The following is a 25,355-nucleotide window of genomic DNA, read 5'->3' on the forward strand; positions in this document are numbered from 1 at the left end:
GTTATCTTCCTGCTCTAGTACATATGCTTATGTACTCTGGGTTTGCTTGTAAGGTATAAATAAAGGGCTGCTGAGACCCTCAGCAGGATGATGTCTGCACCCTGATCAAGTGTTTGCATCTCCTCACTCCCTCTCCCCCTAACCCCTCAGATTTGTCCATGCCCTCTCATCCTTACAGGAACCCCTCGCAGGACAGTTTGCTGAGGCTGGTCCCTGGCATTATTACTTCTTTACTTTAGAATATTAATAACCAATGTATGCTAACAAAGCATTTTTAAGAAAATAACTTTCTGTAAATGTAAGGATAATTGTACAATTTTATGATTTTTTTGAAAAAAAGTAATCTATTGTTTCACTACTGAAAGGTCCATGCAGGAGGCCTGAATGCAAAAACCCACCAGGAAGCCCACCTGGGAACAGGAATGCAGAAGCCTGCCTAGAGGATTCAGACAATGAACCTCCCCACCCCTACAAATCTTTTTGTGCCCTACAAACCCAGTCCCCCATATGACTTCCTTACGCTGAAAAAGCCTGCTTCCCCCTGACAATGTGTGCGGCTTCACAGACCCCCACCTTGGGTCTCTGAGGCCCACCCATGGCGCAATAAATTTTCCCTTCCTTTGAGAAATTTAGCCTGGCTCTCCTTTTCTTTACCGCTCCGAACTTTTCATCTGGTGCATTGGCCGGGAATGGGGTTCGATACTGCGTGGGGACCCTGCCCCGTCCCAAACCCTCCACTCTCCCTCTCGTTCACTCCCTCTTTCTACCTCTCCCCGTGGAACTGGAAGCCAGGAACCCCTACGAGCTCACTAAGGCTTAAAGGCCACAGGTTTGTGACCCGGGGCACCCTCCCTGCGGGAGAACGGGCCCTCGCTGCCTCTCATGCCACGTGAGCAGAGCAGGGACTTGCTCTAGTCCCTTACTGGGCTTCCCTGGTAACTCCAATCCATGTAGCCTCTTCCACCTTAATTTCTTCTCATCTCCCTTGAGAGGCCATCCTCCTCTTCCTCCTGTAGGCCCACCTTCTCTTCCTATGGCACTTTGCCAAATAATTGCAAAGAACAAAAAGACTCGGCCGGCCTGTGGACCACCAGCACTTGGCTCTTGACTCTCCCAGGATGAGCTGTTGCCTCTAGGGTCCCTTGGATTGTTACAGGGCAGCCCTGATACAAAACGGGGTGCCTGACTGTGGGTCCTCACCCGCACGCTTAAAAGGACTTATCAATACTCTACTGCAGGCACACGCGAAAGGTTAATAAAAGGTTTATTTACAAGGGAAGGGGAAATGAGGAAATGTACAGCTCACGGAGAAAAGTGGGAGACAAAGTTTTAAATGCGTCCTACCCGATTCGCCGATCTGGAATCCCAAACAGCACTCTGAGAGCTGGCCGCAAGCCAGGAGCCGTGAAGCCAGGAGGCGAGCCAGAGAGTGAGCCCCCCAAGGCCCACATGTTTGGTTTTTATACCAAATCTGGCTGCTTAACTCCACCCTCAGGTCCCAGCAACCTTCCCTTTGGTGGTGAAGGGATTTGTCTTTCCCAATGTCCTGATGGCTTTGGTCTGGAGTGGGGGTGGAGTCCACAAAGCCTGTATGGAATTAGCTCAGGACTTCCTTTCCCCCAAACAGGATCACGGAGGTCTCTTCTTTTTATTTAGCAATCGTTACCCCCTCCTGATCCGCGCTTTCCATTTGGGGCTCCCTCTGAGGTGAGATGTCTCCTTGGGTGGAAAGACCACTTCTATTTCTTGGAGGTAAAGAGGACTACAGGACGCCACCTTCCCCTTTCACTCTCCCGTTCAATTCCCCAGGGTGTGGTCATCAAGGGGCTGCAGAGAGAGGCTGTGGGGAGAGAAGATGGCGCCTCAGACACGGGACAGCTCCAGAGCCTCCTCTCCTCTCCCCCACTCCCCCCACCCCAGTCTGGTGCCAGGGCTGCTCACAGGGCAGCTCACCCAATCCCCCAAGGGATGCTCAGCCCAAGCTCACCCTCTCAGCCTGAGTCACACACACCCAGCCTCTCCCCTGGCTGCCAGACTAGGACAGCGCCGCAGCGCCCCCGTATGGCCACAGGGCTGAGGACAAGGGGCGAGAACCCTTAGGTCTCCCCAGGTTCTCCTGGAGCTCCCAGAATGACAGGGCTGTGCACAGGGGGGGAGCCCCATACAGCTTCAGGTTCTCTGTCTGACCTGTTTACTAATACACACTGACATGATGAAGGTCTCCTGTCTCACCCGCTGCTTCCCTCAGCAGTGTATTTCATCAGTTCATCTATTCTGTTCCCCGCTCTGTCTCTGGTGAATCCTCTCACACGCACATCTGGCCTGTGCCCCCGTTCTTGTATGCATGAGTAAATAAATCTTTAAAAAAAATAGGGTCTAAGAAGTACAGATCATGACCTGAGCTGTAGTGTCATCACTGGTCCATACAAGGTGTTTAGCCTTAATAAGATCCTTAACAGATCACTGGAGGAGGGGGAGGTTAAGGCAATGCACCAAAAACGCTTTCTTGAGGGACACACTGGAGAGTGATATCTGATACTTAATAAAGGCCCAGCTAAACCTGGATTCCAGTGTCTAGGACAGCCGTACTAATTAAATGCAAGGGCCCAGTTCCAGGTTGAGTTTGTGTCCTGTGATGAGTCCCTGTCTCATTCACCCCCAGGTGCTCTCCAGTATATCACCCTCTTTTCTCTCTGTTTTATGACTTACTATTCTCCAACATTTTCTAGTTGTTCCACCATTCACTAGTGTATTGTCCATGTTTTCACTGTCATTTGAGATCCTTGAAGGCAGGAGAATTCTTCTCCCATGAACACATCTCCTCAAATGTAGTGCATGGCTAGAAATATCTGTTAAAGTAATGAAGAAATGTACTGGCCCCTCTCTCATTACCTCTCGGTTTACATCCTATTCCACTATCAGTTCTCCCCTGTATCTCTTTTGATGTTTCTATCTCTGTCCCTTCCCCAGACCTCATCTCTTCCCTTAGGCTCCTGACCCAGACTAACAACTACTCCTAGATGATCCTGGAGGGGAGGGTTTTAGACCCTTCCTTCCATCTGGAGGACATTAGGTTGAAACAATCTAACCTCAAAAGGAATCTCTGAGGGCCTCCCCAGTGGCCCAGTGGTTGAGCGCTGGGTTGAGAAGCTGCCTGCAGCCTCTGCAGCACCGGTTCGATCCCTGGCTGCTCCCAGGCCACCAGAGGAGGGTCCCACATGGCGCGCAGACCTCTCCTGCCGCCCACTGCTCCCCTCAGCAGTGTACTTTGGTCCTTCTGCCTGCTCTGCTTCCCACTCTGGCTCTGGTGAATTCTCTCACCCTCCCGCGCTTCTTACTGTACCCAGTGCTTGTATAAATAAATAAATAAATCTTAAAAAAAAAAAAAAGGAATCACTGAGAATAGTAAACCTTTCACAGGCTAATATTGCTAAATACACAGCTCATGCATTAATATGCCCATTGTTGCTCCTTCTCATCAAAAATGGACTTCTGACCAGGGAATGAGGATGAGGTAGGAGGAGAAAACTCCTTCCTGCCACATTATCCAACAAGCATTACTGGTGATACGTTGGAACCCAAAGTGAAAGCCTTCCCAGAAACTGAAGGAGGAGGAAAGTAAGATTACCTTCAGACAGGTGTACAGGAAACGCACCAGTACTGGAAGCAGAGGAGGAAGGTAAATCTCAGGTGGAGGCATTACCATGTCTAAGCGAATAATTTATCCCTGATGAAGGGCTGATCAAAACTGGAATTAGATTAAATATTTATTTAGCCTCATTACTTCCAAACACCTTACTAAAAGATTTCCTTGTATTATCTCTTGTAATCCTCCAAAAAGCCCTTTCCTTTGCTACCATTGGTCACTTACTGATCTTATCATCAGAGCTAGATTACAAGACCATGGGAACAGGAACCATGTCTTTTGTTTCTCTTAATTCTTTCGCTTGATATTTTATCCAAACATCACAGCACAAAACACAATACTGGGAGGAACAACCAATACTGGTTAATTAATTAGTTCCTCTAGTCAGCGATTTTCCTCCCCTTTGAAAATACTCTCCTCCTTTAGCTTTTTTCTCTTTAACAGTTACATGCATAGCTTACTCCTTGCCCTTAACTTTGGGGTTTTCCTTCCCTCTGTGAGAAATGCCTCTTCCATCTTTCTTTGGCAGACATCACCTATTTGAAAACAATATAACTTGGTGGCTGGGTGGGTGGACTTGTAAGAACAAGATCACAAAATAGCCATTCTGACACTGGGCACATTAACACTTTGTGTCAGTTTCCCTTCAGTGAAATGGTACTAAAAATAAATAATTCTAGAATTATTGTAAGAGTTGTTGTAAAGAGTTGAAATATAAAGAGTTGATTATCATAGAGTTAAAACGTAATTAAAGACAAAGCATAATATCTCAAATGCAAAGTCAAACCAAAGAGAATATTTGGAGGAGAAGAAAATAAGTTCTCACCAAATGATAGCTGGTAGGGTATTTGGATTGTAGGCAAAAGAAATTGCATTTGACTGGTTTAAACCCCCAAGCCCACACCAAATGGAATTTACTAGCATTCTAACTGGCTCAGAGGTAACCAGTCAACATTGGGAAGGATGGACATACAGGGGTCTCAAGTGTTGAAATTCATTTAAGATATCCTGGGGGATGCACTGGGATGATTTTGATCCAACTGTCTTCCATTCTGAGCTTGGTCTAGAAAATCTGGGTTATGTCTTTTCTTTGAAGGAGGAGGAGTGGAAAAGTACATGGTTAACAGTCACCAAAGATCATATAGAATGGGGCAGGGGTTGAAATCTCTATTGCTATGGAAATAAATTACCACACAGCCAGTGGCTTAAAATAACACATATCTGTTATTTCATTGTTCTGGAGATCAGAAGTTCAAAACCAATTTCAGTGGACCAAAATCTAGACCTTGGTAGTGCAGTGTCCCTGCCATGTGCTCTGAGAATCTTATAGAACATATGATAATCACAGCAGGATTATTCCATCATCTTTGTCATATAAAGTAACCTGATCCATGGGACAATAACTCACCTTAAGCACAAGTCCTGCCCATATGCAAAGGAAGAGGATTATACCCACCCTTTGTGGGTCTAAAAATGTACCCTTTAGTAAGTAGAATAGGTATAGACTGTGACACAGATTGTAGTACAACCTAGGAGGTGTAGGCACAAAGGTGTGATTGTGAATTTAAGAGCAATTATGTGTAAAAGTGTCCAAGGAAGGAGAGAAAATGGGGTTCAGAAAGGAGGTGATTTCTGAGCTGAGTTTTAATAGACAAGAATTCATCTCTAATGAGTGCTACACATGTAAACCTAAGAGAAGCCAAATTCAGATTTCTGAGTAAAAGACTCACGCTTTACTCTACACCACAGATGAATTCCCAAAAGAGCCAGAAATTAAATCCAGGAAGAAATAATCATTTAATCATTCAGTCAGGCCACCTTGCCTTGCTTTGTGATTTAAAAGGGCTTAGAGAATACATCTGGATCCCATTTCGAAAGCCTATTGAATCTTGAAATTCTTGTTATCTTAGGATTACTAGTGATTTTCAGGATCTTCTTGCTAAAAAAATGCCATAAAAGAGCTGGCATATGTGGTGTTGCTGGGAGGAAAAGTAGTCATAATATTGTCTAGATGGCACAGTAGTTGAATTCAATGATCAGCCAGTTGCCTTGGGCTTACTAATTTCTTTTTAATCTTACATTGCAATGAAGAATTGCAGGGTGGTGTGAAATGGGAGAAGGAAAAAGGGGGAGAAGACAATTAAGTCAAACACAAAATAGAAAGGGAGCAAGTAAAAGCAGCGTATGAAGTTCCAGCTGGCTAGCAGCGATTCATCACTGCTCCATTTGCTATTAGAATTGTGGAGGAATGGAGGGTAAAGGAATGTCCCCAGACATTCCTGTTTCAATGGTTCTAGGGTTGGTTGAATCTAGTGTTCACCTAGTCTGAACACTTTTCCGTATTCAAAGGGTTTTTTTCGTGTAAAGGCTGCAATAGACACGGTGCAGGTTCTCTGATCCCATGCAGACCGGGTAAAGGAGGAGTCAGAGTCCTCAGTGGTTTTTTGCAGGTCTTTTATTGGGGTTCACCAGGCATATGGCTGGCAGGGGTGCTGGCTGGGGGGCTGGGAGGCTGGCAGACCTCCCAGCCCCCAGCAAGTATTCACTCTATCTGGGCTCTCTGGCGTTCGTTCTGCTGCTTCTCGGCTTCTCTTTCGGCTTCGGCTTCCGCTTCGGTTTCGGCTTCTGCTGCTGCTGCTGGCGTCCCCGTGACGCCGCCCTTAAAAACACAGTCTTAGCTCAGCTGAATCCCATCTACCTATGCCCACACCCTATTCCAGGTGCCCGCCATCAGGCATGCATTCAGGACAAGGATCCATCATCTATCCTGATGGCGGAAGGGCAGAAAAGCCTGATATTTTCTTTACCCTACATTTCGTATTTGTAATTTTTATCCAGCTAGTATATTAACAATTTTTTAAATCAGGTTTTGTAGAGGAATTCTCAAGTAGACATGAATTCTCGTGTCTCAAGTAGTGTACTAGACATATACTAAAAACACTATTCGTTTTTTATCTGACATTCTTTTTCGTTCTAGCATTCAACTAGCCTAGAGTTAATCAAGCAATGAAAAACAGCAGCCTGTCTTGTGGTCTCTCCTGACCGTTTTCAGTATTTTGGATATATTCTATGCTACTACAAATAATGTATTTATGTCACTCTTGCTTTGTGAGCTTATTTGAGAAATATTTCCTGACACCATGTAAGGTCAGGAATAGACACGGTGCAGGTTTTCTGATCCCATGCAGACCGGGTGAAGGAGAAGTCAGAGTCCTCAGTGGTTTTGCAGGTTTTTATTGATTACCAGGTACACAGCAGGCAGGGGTGCTGGGGGGCTGAGGGGCTGGGAGGCCTGCATCCCAGCCCCCAGCAGGTCTTCACTGTATGGGCTCTCCGGCCTTCTCTTGGCTTCTGCTTCTCTCTCACTTCTCTCTCGCTTCTCTCTCGGCTTCTGCTTCGGCTTCTTTCTCAGCTTCTCTTTTGGCTTCTGCTGGAGTCCCCATGATGCCACCCTTAAAAGCCCAGTCTCAGCCCAGGTGAATCCCATCTACCTATGCCCACACCCTATTCCAGGTGTCCGCCATCAGGCATGCATTCAGGACCGCAGGGATCCATCATCTATCCTAATGGCGGGAGGGCAGAAAAGCCTGATATTTTTCCTTACCCTACACACCAGTAGCTTTTTATCACTACTTGTACTTCCTCTCTTGATTAATTATGCAATGTTAAATGATATCCCCCTTTTATTTAGTGTTGGATTATCTGTACAACAGTACCTTTTGACTTTCTCTCTTGCCTTAAAAGGACTTAACAGGAATGTTGACAGGTGAAAATAGTTACACAAAATATTAATAGATGGCTCATAAAAAAAGGTGTTTCATGTATAAATGAGTTTAAGAAATTCTGAGTAAATAAGTAGAAGTTGTTTATAATGGAGCTAAGCAGAAGTTGTTTATATCAGAAGTTTGATGTGCAAATATGTGCTATAAAGCCTCAAAAGAGCATGTGATATGCAACATTTTCCAAACTTCTGATAATAGAAAGCTTTTCACAGCACATCCAGTGATATCTTAAGGAAATGCTTATAAAAAGGTCCAGGAGGCAATCTCCTATTTGCTGTGATAGAAGGAACACAAAGTTGCCTTTTAGTGAAACAGTAGTGATCTGCTAGGGCGTTGAGAACTGGGTACCTGCGGGTGCTATACCGAGTGCTAGCTGTGCTAACAGTACCTCAATTTCACAAAGAGAGAGGCTGAGTGTAGGGTAAGGTAAAAGGTATCAGGCTTTTCTGCCCTCCCGCCATCAGGATAGATGAGGGAGCCCTGTGATCCTGGGTGCATGCCTGATGGCGGGCACCTGAAGTGGGTACACCTGAGCTAAGAGACTGACTTATAAGGGTGGTGCAGCAGAGTGCGGGGTGGTGGTAGTGCGGTGTTGAGGGTGGAGGAGTGGAGTGTACGGAGGAGAGCGGCGACTACAAACAACGGTGAAGAGCATGTGGCTGCTAGAACCGTTCATAAACCTGCCCAGAATTTTGGTTGCTTTACACTGAGGTATAGAAATGGCAAATAGTTTGTACAGTGTCCCACCACATTAATTGGCAGTCATGATTCAAATAGAGGACTCAGGTTTAGAAATCCCCCAGGACACTCATCTGTCTCCCCCAATGACAGCTAAACTGCCTAAAAGGAAAGCAGTGCAAAAGGACTGTTTGAAGACCCAGGCACTTAAATTAGATTCTGTCATTTTCTGTAATCATCATGCTGACTTTTACCTCTGTAGAGCAACTGTAGGGTAAGGTAAAAAAATCAGGCTTTTCTGCCCTCCCGCCATCAGGATAGATGAGGGAACCCTGTGATCCTGAATGCATGCCTGATGGTGGGCACCTGAAGTGGGTACACCTGTGCTAAGACTGCCTTTAAGGGCGGTGTCACAGGGACACCAGTAGAAGCTGAAAGAGAAGCCCGAAGCAGAAGCAGAGAACGCCAGAGAGCCCAGATAGAGTGAAGATTTGCTGGGGGCTGGGAGGACTGCCAGCCTCCCAGCCCCCCAGCACTCCTGCCTGCCACGTACCTGCTGAACCCCAATAAAAGACCTGCAAAAAACTACTGAGGACTTGGACTCCTCCTTTACCCGGTCTGCATGGGATCAGAAAACCTGCTTTGTGTCCTATCCTGACCTTACAGCAACTTATATGACACCAACATCATTTACATTTATTATCTCCTTGAGTCTCACCCAACCCTGTCAGTGGACTGAGAAGGATACAAAAGTTTGAATGTGCTGGCTAACTCAACATTGCTAATCAAGGACTAAAATAGTCAGGGGTTTACCTTATTATTACCTCTATCCTAGTGAGAAGAGTGTCCAAATTTAAAGAATAAAAATACAGGAATCTACAATTAAAAAAATAAAAATAAGAATAAAAATCTTTGAATAGTGTAAATTATCAGGTTTGATTAACTCTAGGCTAGTTGAATAGTAGAATGAAAAAGAATGTCAGATAAAGAATGAATAGTGTTTTTAGTATATGTCTAGTACACTACTTGAGATATGCTTATAGTAAGATTTCACCTGAATTGTTGATCTAAAATTTTTATTTGCATTTTATCTGGCAACTTGATAACGGGAAACAGAGCTCAGAACACAGGATTGAGTAAAAGCAGAGATGGGAGGCTAAGTGACCTGGAGCAGTGTGACATTAAGCTCTGTCTCTGAGCTTCTCAAGTGGTGTGTGCTGATGGTTTAACAAGATGGAGAGGTGAGACCACACCTGCAGGAAAGTGCATCTCCGACTCGCCATTTTAGAACAGGGATCTTCCTTCAATAAAGACAGCTTGAAACTGGCAGAAGGCTCCCTGCGGAGCCAGAGGTGAGCTGGGAAGCACCCCCGCTCTGGCTCTGGTGAATTCTCTCACCCTCCCGCACTTCTGACTGTACCCAGTGCTGGTATAAATAAATAAATAAATCTTAAAAAAAAAAAAAGACAACAGAAAAATTGAAAATGAAAGAATGGAAAATATATAGCATTGAAATACTAATCATAAAACATCTTCCATTACCATATTTTATAATAGAGGTAGACTTCAAAGAGTATTACCAAGATAGGCATTTCATAATGATAAAAGCGATAAGTCATCAAGAAATCTTAAAAATTTTAAAGCTGTCTGTAGGGTAAAGAAAATGTCAGGCTTTTCTGCCCTTCCGCCATCAGGATAGATGATGGATCCTTGTCCTGAATGCATGCCTGATGGCGGGCACCTGGAATAGGGTGTGGGCATAGGTAGATGGGATTCAGCTGAGCTAAGACTGTGCTTTTTAAGGGCGGCGTCACGGGGGGATGCCAGCAGCACCAGTAGCAGCAGTAGTAGCAGCAGCAGAAGCCGAAGCTGAAGCCGAAAGAAAATCCGAGAAGCAGCAGAACGAACGCTAGAGAGCCCAGATAGAGTGAAGACTTGCTGGGGGCTGGGAGGCCTGCCAGCCTCCCAGCCCCCCAGCCAGCACCCCTGCCTGCCATATGCCTGGTGAACCCCAAATAAAAAACCTGCAAAACTACTGAGGACTCTGACTCCTCCTTTACCCGGTCTGCATGGGATCAGAAAACCTGCACTGTGCCCAGTCCTGCCCCTTACAATTGGCGTAGTCGGCAGGATCCATGCAGACGGGTATTGGAGCCCTCCGAAGACCTGGAGGGACTAAGGAGAACAGACTGTTTGCCTGTGATGATGCTGGAGGCGCCATGGCGGCACAGAAGGTGGACAACGCCCACGAGCTACAGGACGAGACCTGGCGTGAAGGAGACGCCCAAAAGGACCAGCCAACGACACCGGAAAGGACCAGCCACCAACACCGGAAAGGACCAGCCAATGACCCCTGAGGCAGCAGGCCATTGCTGACGCAGGGAGAGGCCAATGGACTTGAACTGATGGACTTGGACTGACAATCCCGCCAGAAGGCGGAGGACCTTGCAGGTTGATATGTTTTGGAACCCTGGGGATGGAACAGTTTTGTTTGTAAACCCCAGGAGATGGGAATCTAGGGGTGGCCAGTGGGCCTATATGGCCAAAAGCAGCCTGTGTATGCCCAGCAGCCAGGTGGAGGAGAAAAGCCAACTAAGAAAGCAAAAGCTGGTACTGATGATAAGTTGAGAAGCCCTGAGCGGCTGTTAAGCAGCCTTGGTATGCTGAAGAACTGTGAGTCTCGTAAAATCACCTGTGGGTGATGCCCTGCTCATTCTTGAGCGAGGGTGAGGAGCTGAGGAACCTGTCCTTGGGGGACGGGTGGGGAATGTGGCTTGGGGTGGAGCCCAAGCCGAATGCAGAGTTTGGATCCCCGACCCATGTGCTTGTGCAGTGGGTTGGCTTGAGTGCAGGGGTCTGCGAGTTGCATGGGTGGCCATGAAGGCCGAGTGTTGGAGCGACTGCAGACAGAAACCCTGAGGGTTGGCGATTACCCCCAACAGAATAAAATTGCCAATCCCAGAGCTAGTGCATCCTGGGGGTGGATGCTGTGTGTGCCTTGTAGCCTAGACTATGGCCGGAGAAGGCCAGGAAGCCTGACAGCTCCTGGTATGTTATAGTAGATGCCGTGAGTGGTTCCCCGCCCTCGTAGGAGCAGTGCCTTCGGCAGCAGATTTGGTGGCTCATCTGCTGGTACCAATAATTGTCTTTTGCTCTTGGTTGGTGCCCTGCCTGGACTTATTTGTGTTCTGTTGTATTTCGTTGTATTTTGTTATATTTGATGTATTTGCTTTTGTGGGCCATGGCTGCATTGTTTGTTTGCTTAGAAAATTGTATATATATATGTATAGACTATGGCAGAAAACCCTGAGGGGGTGGACTGTAGGGTAAAGAAAATGTCAGGCTTTTCTGCCCTTCCGCCATCAGGATAGATGATGGATCCTTGTCCTGAATGCATGCCTGATGGCGGGCACCTGGAATAGGGTGTGGGCATAGGTAGATGGGATTCAGCTGAGCTAAGACTGTGCTTTTTAAGGGCAGCGTCACGGGGGGACGCCAGCAGCACCAGTAGCAGCAGTAGTAGCAGCAGCAGAAGCCGAAGCTGAAGCCGAAAGAAAATCCGAGAAGCAGCAGAACGAACGCTAGAGAGCCCAGATAGAGTGAAGACTTGCTGGGGGCTGGGAGGCCTGCCAGCCTCCCAGCCCCCCAGCCAGCACCCCTGCCTGCCATATGCCTGGTGAACCCCAAATAAAAAACCTGCAAAACTACTGAGGACTCTGACTCCTCCTTTACCCGGTCTGCATGGGATCAGAAAACCTGCACTGTGCCCAGTCCTGCCCCTTACACTGTCATATTACTAGTTCTCTTATGAACTAATAAAAAGTATAGACAGATCCAAATTATTGTTGCAGATTTTAGCACCTATCTCTCAGCAATTGATAACAAGACAAAAATTTAACAAAGACATCGGAGATATAAATCAACTTAGTTGAAAGTTATAGAACACTACACCCAAGAACAGAAAAGAATTGTATAATCTTCTCATGTGCACTTGAAAAATTCTCCAAGGTAGACTATATTCTGAGACATAAAACAAGTCTCAGTAAATGTCAAAAGTCAAAATCATACAAACAAAGCATGTTCTTAGGCTGTAACAGTATTAGATTAGAAATCATTAACAAAATATTACAATAGAATTTTCTGTAATGATGAAAATGTTCTATATCTGTACCACCCAAATATGGTACCCATTATCCATACATGACTTTTAAGCAATTAAAATTTGGCTAGAATGCCTTAGCCACTGAATTTTATTTTTTTTTTCTAAAAGACACTTCAGTCTTTTTTTTTTATAATTGCTTTTTTTGTTTTGTTTTAAAGATTTATTTATTTATTTATACAAGCACTGGGTACAGTCAGAAGTGCGGGAGGGTGAGAGAATTCACCAGAGCCAGGGCAGGAAGCAGAGCAGGCAGAAGGACCGAAGCACACTGCTGAGGGGAGCAGCGGGTGGCAGGAGAGGTCTGCGTGCCATGTGGGACCCTCCTCCGGTGGCCGGGGAGAAACCGGGGATCAAACCTGGCGCTGCAGAGGCTTCGGGCAGCTTCACAACCCAGTGGTCAACCACTGCGCCACTGGGAGGCCCTGAATTTTAATTTAAACTCATTTAAATAAATTAAATATCCACAATTGACCAATGAATATCATATTGCACAGTTCAAATCCATTAAATCTCCAAATATTCAGAAATTTAAGACACATTTTTAATACACTTAATACACAAAACCACATTTTCTTGGGTCAAACAAATCACAAGCAAAACTAGAAAATATTTTGAACAAACTCATAATAAAACACATGATGTCAAATTTCATGGAATACACATAAAGCAGTTCTCAGAGGGTACTTCATCATTTGAAGACTTGTAGATATTACCTAACTTTTCTGAACCTCCATTCTGATTTTTTTTTTAAATTTAATTTTTTAAATTTTTATATTCCCCATACAATTACAATCCCCTTATTTTGACCCCAATCCCTCCCCTCCCCGCCCCCCACTCCCCATAGAGTGTCTCTGGTTCATAGTTTTTTGTTGATTTTGATTATCACTTTCTTATACTTATTCATTTTCCTGGTCCCTTATTTAAGTTTTCTAGATTCCTGCTATGAGTGAGACCATCCGTTATATTTCTTTTTCTTTCTGGCTTATTTCGCTGAGCATGATCCCTTCCAGCGCCATCCATGTTGCTGCAAATTGCATGTGTTTATCTTTTTTGAATGCTGAGTAATATTCCATGGTGTATATGGACCACATCTTCTTGATCCAGTCATCTATGTTTGGGCATTTGGGCTGTTTCCAAAGCTTAGCTATTGTAAATGGTGCTGCTATAAACATAGGGGTGCAGGTGCTCTTTGGAATTGATGTTTCTGTGTCCTTTGGGTAAATACCTAGGAGTGGAATTGCTGGATCCTATGGAAGCTCTATGTTTAGTAGGTCCAGAAATCTCCACACAGCTCTCCATAGTGGCTGGACCACTTTGTATCAAGGTAGGTAGCATTATTTTCCCCATTAAGAAATCAGAATGAAAACAGCTGGGACTACATTCTGATTTCTTAATGGGGAAAATAATGCTACCTACCTAGATACTTTTGTAGGAATTAGATGATTATAAGTGCTATTACTTTAAGACATACCTAATAAAGATAAGATAGCCAAAAAAGCATATTTAGGAACAAAATATCACCCATGTTTTAATTATTATCACGCCATTACCTAGTTGGTTGACTGTGGATACTTTGCATAAGGTCACTTGACTCAGTTTAAAAAAAAAGATAAAAACAAAAGCAAGGTAATTTTGAAGTTATTTTCAAACTCAAATTGTTAAGAACTATGAAAGTGTGACATTTCCTTTGTAATGTCTACATGACTACAAAGTGCACTGCATTATTATCACCAGGATTCCCTTCTTTCCTGTGGGATTAGGAAGGAGAATGGTGGAACCATCTCCTGACAAACACTGCACTCACTTCTTCACACGCATCATTCCATTTCCTCCTCACACTCCTCCTGGGGGGCTGGTATTTTAAGAAAAGTGTTACTGAAGAATCTGAGGTTCAGAGAAATAAAATGATTTGCCTAAGTCTGCACAGTTACACAAGAAGGGACAGTTCTCAAATTTCTCTCTCTCTCTAACTTCATATTCACCCTCGAAAGTGACCTCGAGGACCCGCCAAGCTCACCAGGGAGCAGGACCCACGGAGTCTCTGCCCCAGAAGTGGACACGCCCGTCCAGTCACCCGCATCCCCGCGGGGAGTGTCCAGGCCTCGCGCGTCCCCGTCTGTCTCGGGCCCAGGCCCGGGGACTCGCGCTGGGCGGGGCGGGGACGCGAGAACCACGAGGAGCCGCGACCCGCCCCGGGTGACCGCGAAGACGGTCACGAACACCAGCGCGGGCGCGTCACACAGAGACGGGAACAGGGGTTTTCTCTGAGAGAACGTGTGACGTCCCCCAAGGACACCTTCTGTTGGCACAAATGTTTTCTTTCTAAAGATTTATTTATTTACACACGCGAGAACTGGGCAACCCGCCACCCCGGTAGGTTCATTACCGGCTCCAGCAGCCCCGTTGGTGTCGTCACGCTCTCCGCGCTCAGTTGTCACCGCGCTCCGTCCGCTCGGCCACTCCAGCCCCTCCTCCGGCCTCGGCACCGCACCACACTGCGCTGCGCTACGCACGCCACGCACGCCACGCCACGCAGGCCACGCCACACACGCCACGCCTGTTACGCATGCCACACACACCACGCCACGCCACGCCACGCCACGCCACGCCACGCACGCCACGCCGTGCCACAGGGTGCGCCACGCCGTTCTGCCGAGTGCGCATGTGCAGTGGGAGGGCGGCAAAGCCTGAAGCTTCCCCCCTACTTACCCCCACACCCCTTCATATGCATGTTGTCATTCCACACCAACCACCAAAGCACCCACAACCCTCCACCAGTCCATTGTGGTTCCCCCCTTTCTCTCCCCCAACACGCCCTCTGGTAACCTCAATTCTATGGTAGGATTTCTAGGGTTTGATTTAATTGTGTCTGTTCCTTTGTTTTGATGTTCCATATAAGAGTATAATCATCCAGTATTTCTCTTTCTCCAACTTATTTCACTTAGTGTAATCCCCTCTAGTTCCATCAGTTCCATCCATGTTGTTGCAAATGGCATGACTCCATTTTTTTTGTGGTAGTTGAACAGTATTTCTTTGTGTAAATTTACCATAAATTCTTTATTCACCCATCAGTCCTCGGGAACTTAGACTACTTCCACAACTCAGCTATTATAAACAGTGCCACAATTAGCATAGGAATTCATCTATCTCTTTAAGTTAGTGTTTTTGAATTTTGGGAAATTGATAGTTAGGAATGGAATTGCCAGACCATATGGAAAATATATTTTACTTTTTTGAGAAACCTCCATACTGTTTCCGTAAAGGCTGAACCAGTGTACAGTCCCACCAACAGTATATGAGGGTTTCTTTTTCTCCTCATCAATATTGTTGTTTCTGATATTTTTGTTATGGGCCATTCTCACAGGTGTGAGGTGGGTGGTATCTTGCCAAAGCAATCCAAACCACAAAGAACAGAAGAATTACACTACTAGATTTCAGACTATATCACGAAGCTATAGTAATAAAAATAGTATGGTACTTGAATAAAACAGACAAGTAGACCACTGGAATACAATTAAACACCCAGAAATAAGCCCATGCTTATACAGACAAGTAGTCTTCAACAAAAGAGCCAAGACTATACATTGGGAAAAGGAAAGCCCCTTCAATAAATGACACTGGGAAAAGTGGACAACCAAATGCAGAAAAATTAAACTACACCACTGTTTCACACCATAAACAAAAATAAACTCAAAATGTATTAAAGAAATGAATGTAAGACCTTAAGTCATAAAGAACATAGAAGAAAAACATAGACAAAACACTCCACAACATTGGCTTCAAGGATGTTTTGGGGGACTTGACTCCACAGGCAAGGTAAACAAAAGCAAAATAAACAAATGGCAATATAACAAACTAAAAGCACAGTGAAATAAATATCGTTAAAGTAAACTATCATTAAAATAAAAGATATCTACTGAGAGGAAGAAAGTATTTGTACATCACACATTCTACAAAGGACTGATTACCAAAATCTGCACAAAATCCACAAAGAACTCATTCAACTTAGCAAAAAGAAAGCAAATAACCTAATCAAAAAATGGGCAGGAGAACAAAATAGACACTTCTCCAATTAAGACATACAGATGGGTAACAGACACAGGGGAATAATGTGAAGGAGTGAGGGTGTCTAGTGGTGGGTGTCGTGTGGTAAAATATACCTAAAGAGGTATAAACCTAGGGCCTCCCCGGTGGCGCAGCGGTTGAGCGCTGGGTTGCGAAGCTGCCCGAGGCCTCTGCGGCGCCGGTTCGATCCCCGGCTGCTCCCAGGCCACCGGAGGAGGGTCCCGCATGGCGCGCAGACCTCTCCTGCTGCCCGCTGCTCCCCTCAGCAGTGTACTTCGGTTCTTCTGCCTGCTCTGCTCCCCGCTCTGGCCCTGGTGAATTCTCTCACCCTCCCGTGCTTCTGACTGTACCCAGTGCTTGTACAAATAAATAAATAAATAAAAAATAATAAATCTTTAAAAAAAAAAAGAGGTATAAACCTATACCTCTGAATCATACACAGTGTTGTGAAAAAATGTTATCTCAGTGGAAGACAAAACATTGGTTTTTGTTCTCATTCAGTGAAAATACAAAAATATGAGATAGCAAAAGGAGGCATCAAAGGAAGAAAATACTCATTGTCACTTATCATCAGGAAAATGCAAATCAAAACTATAATAAAAAGTTCTTGGAATTATCATTGGATTACAATACCACATAGATTTTTTGAAAAATTTTCCACACCTTGATATGAAGATGCCTCACCATACCCACTAACAAAGTCCTAGAGCAAGTCTAAATAATTTGAGTCTATAAATATTTCTAAAACATTTCTGAGACACTATTTTCTCAGTACCTTCTATTGTATACTTAAAAAAGGAATTTTTATGAAATAAATTTAAGACAAAACAGTGCTACCTTGCCTAACGAAAGTAGTTATCTTGTCTTCATTTGGTTACTTTTTAAATAGTGACCACTTTGGCAACAGCAATATTAATTGGCTTGAGAACAAATATTATCCATATGTATGAGCACGTATCTCAAACACATATTGCAGCATATCTCTGATAACTCACTTCATTTGTGTTTCACAAACATCTTAAAATGCTTCTGAGGTCCTTAGCTTCTGGGTGAAGTCAAACTACATGGACAGTTCATTTACTACATGCAGCTGTAAGGCACCAAACTGAATTTCAGCTATGAGATCTTTCAGTACAAGAAGTACGATGTGGGCCTCCCCTGGTGGCACAGCGGTTGAGCGCTGGGTTGCAAAGCTGCCCACAGCATCTGCAGTGCCGGTTCGATCCCCGGCTGCCAGGCGAGGGTCCCACATGGCGCGCAGACCTCTCCTGCTGCCCACTGCTCCCCTGAGCAGTGTACTTCGGACCTTCTGCCTGTTCTGCTCCCCGCTCTGGCTCTGGTGAATTCTCTCACCTCCCGCACTTCTGACTGTACCCAGTGCTTGTATAAATAAATAAGTCAATCTTTAAAAAAAAAATTCTATTAAAAAAAATGTACGATGTATTCTATGAAATTCTATTTCTACTTTAACTCATATGAAGAAAAGTTGATTATTACCAGTCTGGAGGAGTTGGAAACAGATTTAATATTATGCTGTCACTAAAACATAATTAAGGGATTTTTTCCCTTCAGCAGATATTATAAATACTAGCATTTGTCCTAAGCATTAATTTTGAAAAGAAATTTTACAAATTGCCATAACATTTCCCTTTTGTATAGGAGTGAATAAATGATTTAACTTAATTTCACTGTTACTTTGATTTCAAATCCTTCTTACATGCTTTCATTAATAACTTAATTTTATCCAAATGAGAACTAGTTCTTCTTACTCCATCTTTGTATCCCTCATAAGCATGTGTTCTTTTGTTAGGCCTACTCAGCCCTCTGGTCCTGAATATTTAACTTGAAAAGAATCTCCGGCATTTGTCATTAACTGTTAGTCTCTCTGCATCTGGTTTAGCTATGATCTTTGTATATTTATGAATAGTCCTTTAAGCAGACATTTTAAAAAGAAAAAAAAATGTAGGACAAACGAAGAAAAGAGAATGAGGAAATTAAGCAAAAATCTTGTACTGTAGCAGAATTTTTATAGTGTCTGGTAAAAAAATTGGGTTTAAAATGAAATTGATAATTACAGAGTTTCTCTAAGCTAAAATGTATTTTCAATGTTTCTATAACTTTTTGAGGGAACATTGATTTACAACACTGTATATAATTTAGGGATATAGGTTCATGCCTCATAAGCTATATGTTTCCTCACCATGCCTACCACACATGTATACCCAGAATCCTCTGCCATAGACAATTGGGCCTCCTTCCCACTCATCCCCTCTCTAGCCTCTATTCTGCAGCCATATTTCTAGAGTTTGTTTATATTTGTTTTGTCTGTTCATTTTGTTTATTTCTCTGTATTTCATATATGAATCAAATCATCCAGTATTTGTCTTTCTTCTTCTTATTTCCCTAGCTTAATCCCCTCCAGTTCTATGCATGTTGTTCTGGCAAATTTTCATCTGTTTTTAAACTGAGTAATATTCATTTAAATGTATGCCACAACTTCTTTACCCACTCATCTATCCTTGAGCACTGAGGAGGTTATTTCTATAACCAATGCAAATAGTGCTGTAGCGAACATAGGAGTGCAAATATCCCTTTGAATTAGTCTTTTTGTAATTCTTCTAATGCATATCTAATTAACTTCAGATAGATACCTAGGAATGTTAGATCAACCATCAGATCTGTTTTTAATATTTTGAGCAAACTCCATACTGTTTTCTATAAGGGCTAGCCCTGTCTGCATCCCACCAACATCCTCCCAACACCTGTTCTGGTCTTATCAGTATGGGTCATTCTCACAATGTAAGGTGGTAACCCATTGTGGTTTTGATTCACATATGATGAAAAGTGATGATGAACATTTTTTCATGTTCCTGCTGGTCATCTATATGTTTTCTTTGGAGAAGTGTCGATTTTATTGGATAATTTTTGTTGCTGAATTTTGAAGATCTTTGATATTATTCCCCTGTCAGATATTTGATATACAAATATTTTCTTCCACTCAGTGGGGCATCTTTTTGTTTTAATGATAGTTTATTTCACTGTGCAAAACTTTTCAGTTGGGTGTCATCCCATTTGTTTATTTTTGCTTCTGTTTTCCTTGCAGTTGGAGTCAATTCCCCCAAATACATCCCTGAAGTCAATGTGGTAGAGTGTTCTGCTTATGTTTTCTTCTATGTATTTTTTATGATTTCAGGTCCTACATCCACATCTCTATTCCATTTTGAGTTAACTTTTGTATGTGGTATGAGACAGTGGTCTAGTTTCATTTTTCTGCATGTGACTGTCCAGTTTTCCTACTATTTGTTGAAGAAAGTTTCCTTTCTCTAATGTAATTGTCCATATAAGAATGGGTTTATTTCTGTAGTCTCTAAAAAATGTATGTTAGAATTTAGTGTGATAGATAATATTTTGTTATTTTATAAAGAATATGGTAAGTTGGGCTAGTTGTCTACTTTGGCTTATCTTCCCTCCATTCAATCTGATGTTAAGCAGACCATTTAGTAGTTTGTTTTGGAATCTTTATGGAGCAGATAAATTTAAAGATTTGGGGATTTGATTCATAGTAAAGTAAATAAGTAAAACTCCATGTCTTACCTACCTATGAAAGATGAAATAATTGAATTTCACAACTCTGAAATATTAAGACAAGAGTCAGTTTTCCTACTATGCAAAAAAATGAAAGGACATTATTCACCACATTATTCACCACTTCCTGAAAGCACAACAGGGAGTTAATTGAGTAATTATAACTAACTTACTCATAATGGAAATGGAAGTGCTATAGCTTATACTTATTAAAAATCTGAAAGGTTACAATTTGCTCTAGAATTGAGTCAAAATTGAGAACTATCTATTAACTTAAAATATTCCATGTAATGGTAAAATTACAAGTACTTATGACAATTAAAACTAACATTGGCATCATTCCATAAATTAGCTTTTGCATTTTAAAAATTGCCACAGTATTACCCTTTGTCAAAATAGTGGATAAATAATTTTAATGGATATGGCAATCCTTATTTCATATGATCATTATGAAGTTTACACGAGTAAATTCATATAAAGCATATGTCAAACACAACAGTTCACGTATGGAAAATCTTCAATAAATTATAAACTAACAATTAATTGCTACCTATTTCAAATTACCAAATAAGTAAATATCCAAATCATGATACAATCTTCCCATTGATGATGGCCTTGATCTTCCACTAGATAATGCTGGATAGCTCTAATGCTGAGAAAGGAAACTTTTATATTATATTCCAGCCTTCAACTTTTGCTGTAAATTTTGTTCATTGGACAACACAGACCAGCTTCCCTGTTTTCCACATGACAACTCTTCAAACATTTCTGTACAGCTACATCCTCTTCCTTCAGACCTACCCCTTGACAGTCATCTTTAGAAAACTGAACCTGGAAATGACCCACTGTAGTCCACCGTAGTATAATCAGGACAGAGCTTAGATTTAATACTTTATTAGTACTATCTAGAGATTTAATACTTTATTATTAGTCCACCCTTATTCCAGACACTATGTTGGAGGTCAAGTTTAAATATTATTACTGACATTTTATGTTGCAAATGACAGAAACTTAATTAGCTTGAGTTAAAAGGGAATTTACTAGATTCTGTCAGGTTATTACAGTAGAATGACGCTAAGAGATAAAGATGCACCTCAGCCACAGAAGCAACTGACCCAAGGAAACTAAAATTAGAAAGAAGCCTCTCCTGTTCCTGTCTATACAGATTAGATCCCTGTGTTGCCCCCATAGTGGAGACATGGCTACCTGTCAACCCAAGGTTTTACCTCTTAGACCCCAGACTTCCTAAAAGGGACTGTCTTACCATTCTCAGATCTGATTTTGGAATCCTCAGAAACAGATTCTCTTTCTTGGGTCAAGCGTCCACTTCTGGTCTTATCACCTACGTCATGTTGTACCTTATGTGGCTAACATTCTGTATAGGTAGAGAGTTAATTTCTAGAAAAGATGTGCTGGAAGGACAGCCCTGCCAGTGTTCACTGGAGAACACATTGTTTTAGTTTTCTTTCTTTTTTTTTTTGAATAGCAATTAGTTTAACCCACTTTAACATTTGTATTTAAACTTCAGTTTTGTCTCATGTCCTCTTCTATTCTTGTGATTATGACATCATTTTTACTAACTGAACTTCAGAGCACCGTTGCACCCTATATCCATTGCTTTTGTATTCTAATTATCCAGAGTCTGACTTTTACATCTGCGTGAGTGAATGACAAAGTGTACAGAGTTACACATAGAACCTTGTTGCAGCCCATTAGAAATTTCTTTGGGGGTGAACATGGATCCATTAATCAATTCCTTTTGGGAACAATCATTCAAACAACCATGATGTCTTAGAAGTGAATCTTTGCAGGAGCTCATGGATGTAAATGTCAGAGACACTGAGGTTAGAACACTCATCTCCTCATCCCACGGGCATAAACTATTTGAGGGGCAATGTTCCTGCTGCACCAAAAGAATAAAAGCATTTCTTTTTTTCTCTTTTTTTAATTAATATTTTATTTTATATAATTCTTATATCATTTTTCATTTTTGGATAATGTATGCATTTTCATTTTGCTTATATTCCCCATACAATTGCACCCCCCCTTATTTTGACCCGAGTCCTTCCTCTCCCTGCCCTCCCCATAGTATGTCTCTGGTTTATAGTTGCTTGTTGATTTTTATTTCGTATTAATTAGTCTTTTTCCTGGTCCCTTATTTTGGTTTAATTAATTCCTGCTCTGAGTGAGACCATCTGGTATTTTTCTTTTTCTTTCTGACTTATTTCGCTGAGCATGATCCCTACTAGCTCCATCCATGTTGCTGCAAATTGCATGTGTTTATCTTTTTTGATTGCTGAGTAATATTCCATAGTGTATATATACCACATCTTCTTGATCCAGTCATCTATTTTTGGGCATTTGGGTTGTTTCCATAGCTTAGCTATTGTAAATAGTGCTGCTATAAACATAGGCGTGCAGGTGCCCTTTGGAATTACTGTGTCTGTGTCCTTTGGGTAAATACCTAGGAGTGGAATTTCTGGATCATTTGGAAGCTCTATGTTTAGTAGGTCAAGAAATCTCCACACAGCTCTCCATAGTGGTTGGACCAGTTTGCACTCCCACCAGAAATGCAGGAGAGTTCCTTTTTCTCCACAGCCTCGCCAACATTTGTTGTTGCTAGTTTTTTTAATATGTGCCATTCTCACTGGTGTAAGATGGTATCTCATTGTAGATTTGATTTGCATTTCCCTGATTACAAGTGATGTTGAACATTTTTTCATATGCCTGTTGGCCATTTGCATATCCTCTTTGAAGAAGTTTCTTTTTAGCTCTTCTGCCCATTTTTTGACTGGATTATTTTCTTTGTTGTTGTTGAGTCTCATCAGCTCTTCGCAGATTTTTGTGATCAGTCCTTTATCATTAGTGTTGTGTGCAAAAATTTTCTCCCAGTCGGTGGGATTTCTCTTTGTTTTGGTTATTGTCTCTTTTGCTGTGCAGAAGCTCTTTAATTTGATGTCATCCCAGCTGTTAATCTTTGCTTTCACTCTCACTGCTTTGGGTGATGTGTCTGTAAAGATGTCTTTGAGGTGCATGTCATGTAGTGTTTCACCTGTATTTCCTTCTATTATTTTCAGGTCTTATGTCTAGTTCTTTAATCCATTTTGAGTTGGTTTTTGTGCATGGTGTGAGGTAGTAGTCAAGCTGCATTCTTTTGCATGTAGCGACCCAGTTTTCCCAACACCATTTATTGAACAAACTTTCTTTGCTCCAGTGCATATTCTTTGCTCCTTTGTCAAAGATTAGCTGACCATAAATCTGTGGGTTTATTTTTGGATTTTCTATTAGGTTCCATTGGTCCGTGTGTCTGTTTTTATTCCAGTACCATGCAGTTTTGATGATTATGGCTTTGTGGCATAAATTGAAGTCTGGGAGTGTGATGCCTCCATTCCCTTTTTTTTTTTTTTCAGGAGAGCTTTGGCTATTTGGGGTTTTTGGTGATTCCATAGGAATTTCATCAATAATTGTTCTATTTCTTTGAAGAATGTCATTGAAATTTTTATTGGAATAGCATTGAATCTGTAAATTGTTCTTGGTAGGATGGCTATTTTAATAATGCTAATTCTTCCAATCCATGAGCAGGGGATGTCTTTTTTTATTTCAAGATGGGCTTTTCTCATGGGCATGAAGTGGTGCCTCATTGTGGGTTTACCTTTAAATTTTTTTTTCTTCACTAAAGAGAAAGACATTTTTTTAAAAGATTTATTTATTTATTTATACAAGCACTGGGTACAGTCAGAAGTGTGGGAGGGTGAGAGAATTCACGAGAGCCAGAGTGGAGAACAGAACAGGCAGACTGACGAAATACACGGCTGAGGGGCGCAGCAGGCGGCAGGAGAGGTCTGTGTGCCATGTGGGACCTTCACTGGTGGCTGGGGATCGAACTGGTGCTGCAGAGCCTGCAGGCAGCTTCGCAGCCCAGCGCTCAACTGATGGACCATGAGGGGAGGCCCAAGAGAAAGGCATTTTTTAAAAATGAAATTCAAAGCAGAGGAAAAATAATTTTCCACCAATTTTCCCTTGGAAGCAAATTCACTTCCTGCTTATATTTCATTCCTTCACTGATTTGTGTGCTCACTGAAAAAGACTCATTAGCCACCTCCTGTCTTCCCCCTCTTCTTTCTCACTGTCTCCCCACCCCCACTGCTTTTCTAGGCCTGCTAAGTTCTGGTAGCCAACAAGGGTAAAGCAGGTCCCCATAAGGAATTATTGACAATCCGCCCAGTCATGCCAAATGAAAACAGTGCAAGCAGTCACAGATGGCCTACTTGAATAAGTGCCGCAGACCAGTTTTTCGGCAAAATGTCGGGTCAGGAGTCCTTGAAAGGAAAAGACGGCCTAGGTAAGGCGGAAAAAGACTGAGGGGAAGGGGATAAGGCAGTGAGGAGACACTGGCACTGGATGAAGTGCAAGTATCTTCTGCTGAGAGACTCAGCAGGTCTTTATTATTCATTTTTAGTAATCAGAAAAAATGCATTATCATGTGTAAAGCAGAGACAATCAGAGTATTCTATTCCCATGGACTACTGGCTCCTACAGGTTTCAGCTAGACGGTAGCCTTCAAGGTCAATAGATAAAAAACCAAACCTAACACTAAAACTTATTATTTCAGCTAAACAATTACCTAAGACAGTGGATAGCCGCCAGTACATCCCTATCAACTAAAGCTTAAGCAAGAAAAGCTGGGACCGGCTGCTTCTCAGCAACCAGAACTTTTTCTACCTAGAAACATCTTAACACAGTTAACTTCATTTAAAAACTTTCCTAAGAAACTTCTAAATAAAAAGGAACTTCTAAAAAAGCAAAAGAAGGACTTACTATAACAGTTGCGCTGGTTTGCTTGTCAGATATGTACAATAAATTGTCTCCCATTGTCAAATGGGCCAAATTGTTTAATAACTAATTTCTAAACAGATAATTTTCTGCACCATGCACCCACAGTCTGCTGACATGTACAATCCATTGCCCAATATACTCTCTAATAAATTTTTCTCTCTCTATGACCAAGAACAAAAAGCAAAGGGATGCCAGATCTTCAGTCCCATGGTGTGAGGCCCTTTCTCTTCACTGCTTGTCAGTATCCTATCTGGCAAGACCCCCTGCAGCAAATAAGTAAGAGCAGGACCCCTGTAAGAATCTCTCCAGGGAGGGAGAACAATGAATCAGTTTCTCAGCTACCTGGGGTTTCCTCATGCAGGCTTGTCTCCCACCAGCAGCCCTATGACACCTTCATTATTGAGGAATCCCAACTCCAATCCTTCGGAGGAATGACATTTTAGGAGCCTTAAAAGGAGAAGCAGATGTTTCTCTAGTGAAGAAGGCAGCAAAAGATGGTCCAGGCAAAGGGACCAGCATATACTAAGGGACGAGAAGGCCTGGGAAAGAATGAACATTTAGGAAGCGTCTAGAGGTCACTAAATTAGAGGGTTCCCAGACA

The 25,355-nt window shown here is 42.6% G+C and overlaps 1 long non-coding RNA gene across 2 annotated transcripts; it reads right to left on the bottom strand.

Moving 5' to 3' along the window:
- Positions 1–1,194: 1,194 nt before the first annotated feature.
- LOC129146299 (uncharacterized) lies at positions 1,195–14,745 on the bottom strand. 2 transcript variants are annotated; one of them, XR_008552861.1, is made up of 4 exons: positions 14,655–14,745; positions 3,629–3,748; positions 2,710–2,849; positions 1,195–1,840 (listed from the first exon to the last, which is right to left on the bottom strand). It is a non-coding gene; the product is annotated as an uncharacterized LOC129146299 (long non-coding RNA). The 2 variants fall into 2 exon arrangements; XR_008552862.1 differs by lacking the exon at positions 14,655–14,745 and adding an exon at positions 14,286–14,306.
- Positions 14,746–25,355: the final 10,610 nt, after the last annotated feature.

This window comes from Talpa occidentalis, unplaced genomic scaffold (assembly GCF_014898055.3).
Source record: "Talpa occidentalis isolate TD23 unplaced genomic scaffold, MPIMG_talOcc4v2.1 talOcc4.2, whole genome shotgun sequence".
NCBI lineage: Eukaryota > Metazoa > Chordata > Mammalia > Eulipotyphla > Talpidae > Talpa > Talpa occidentalis.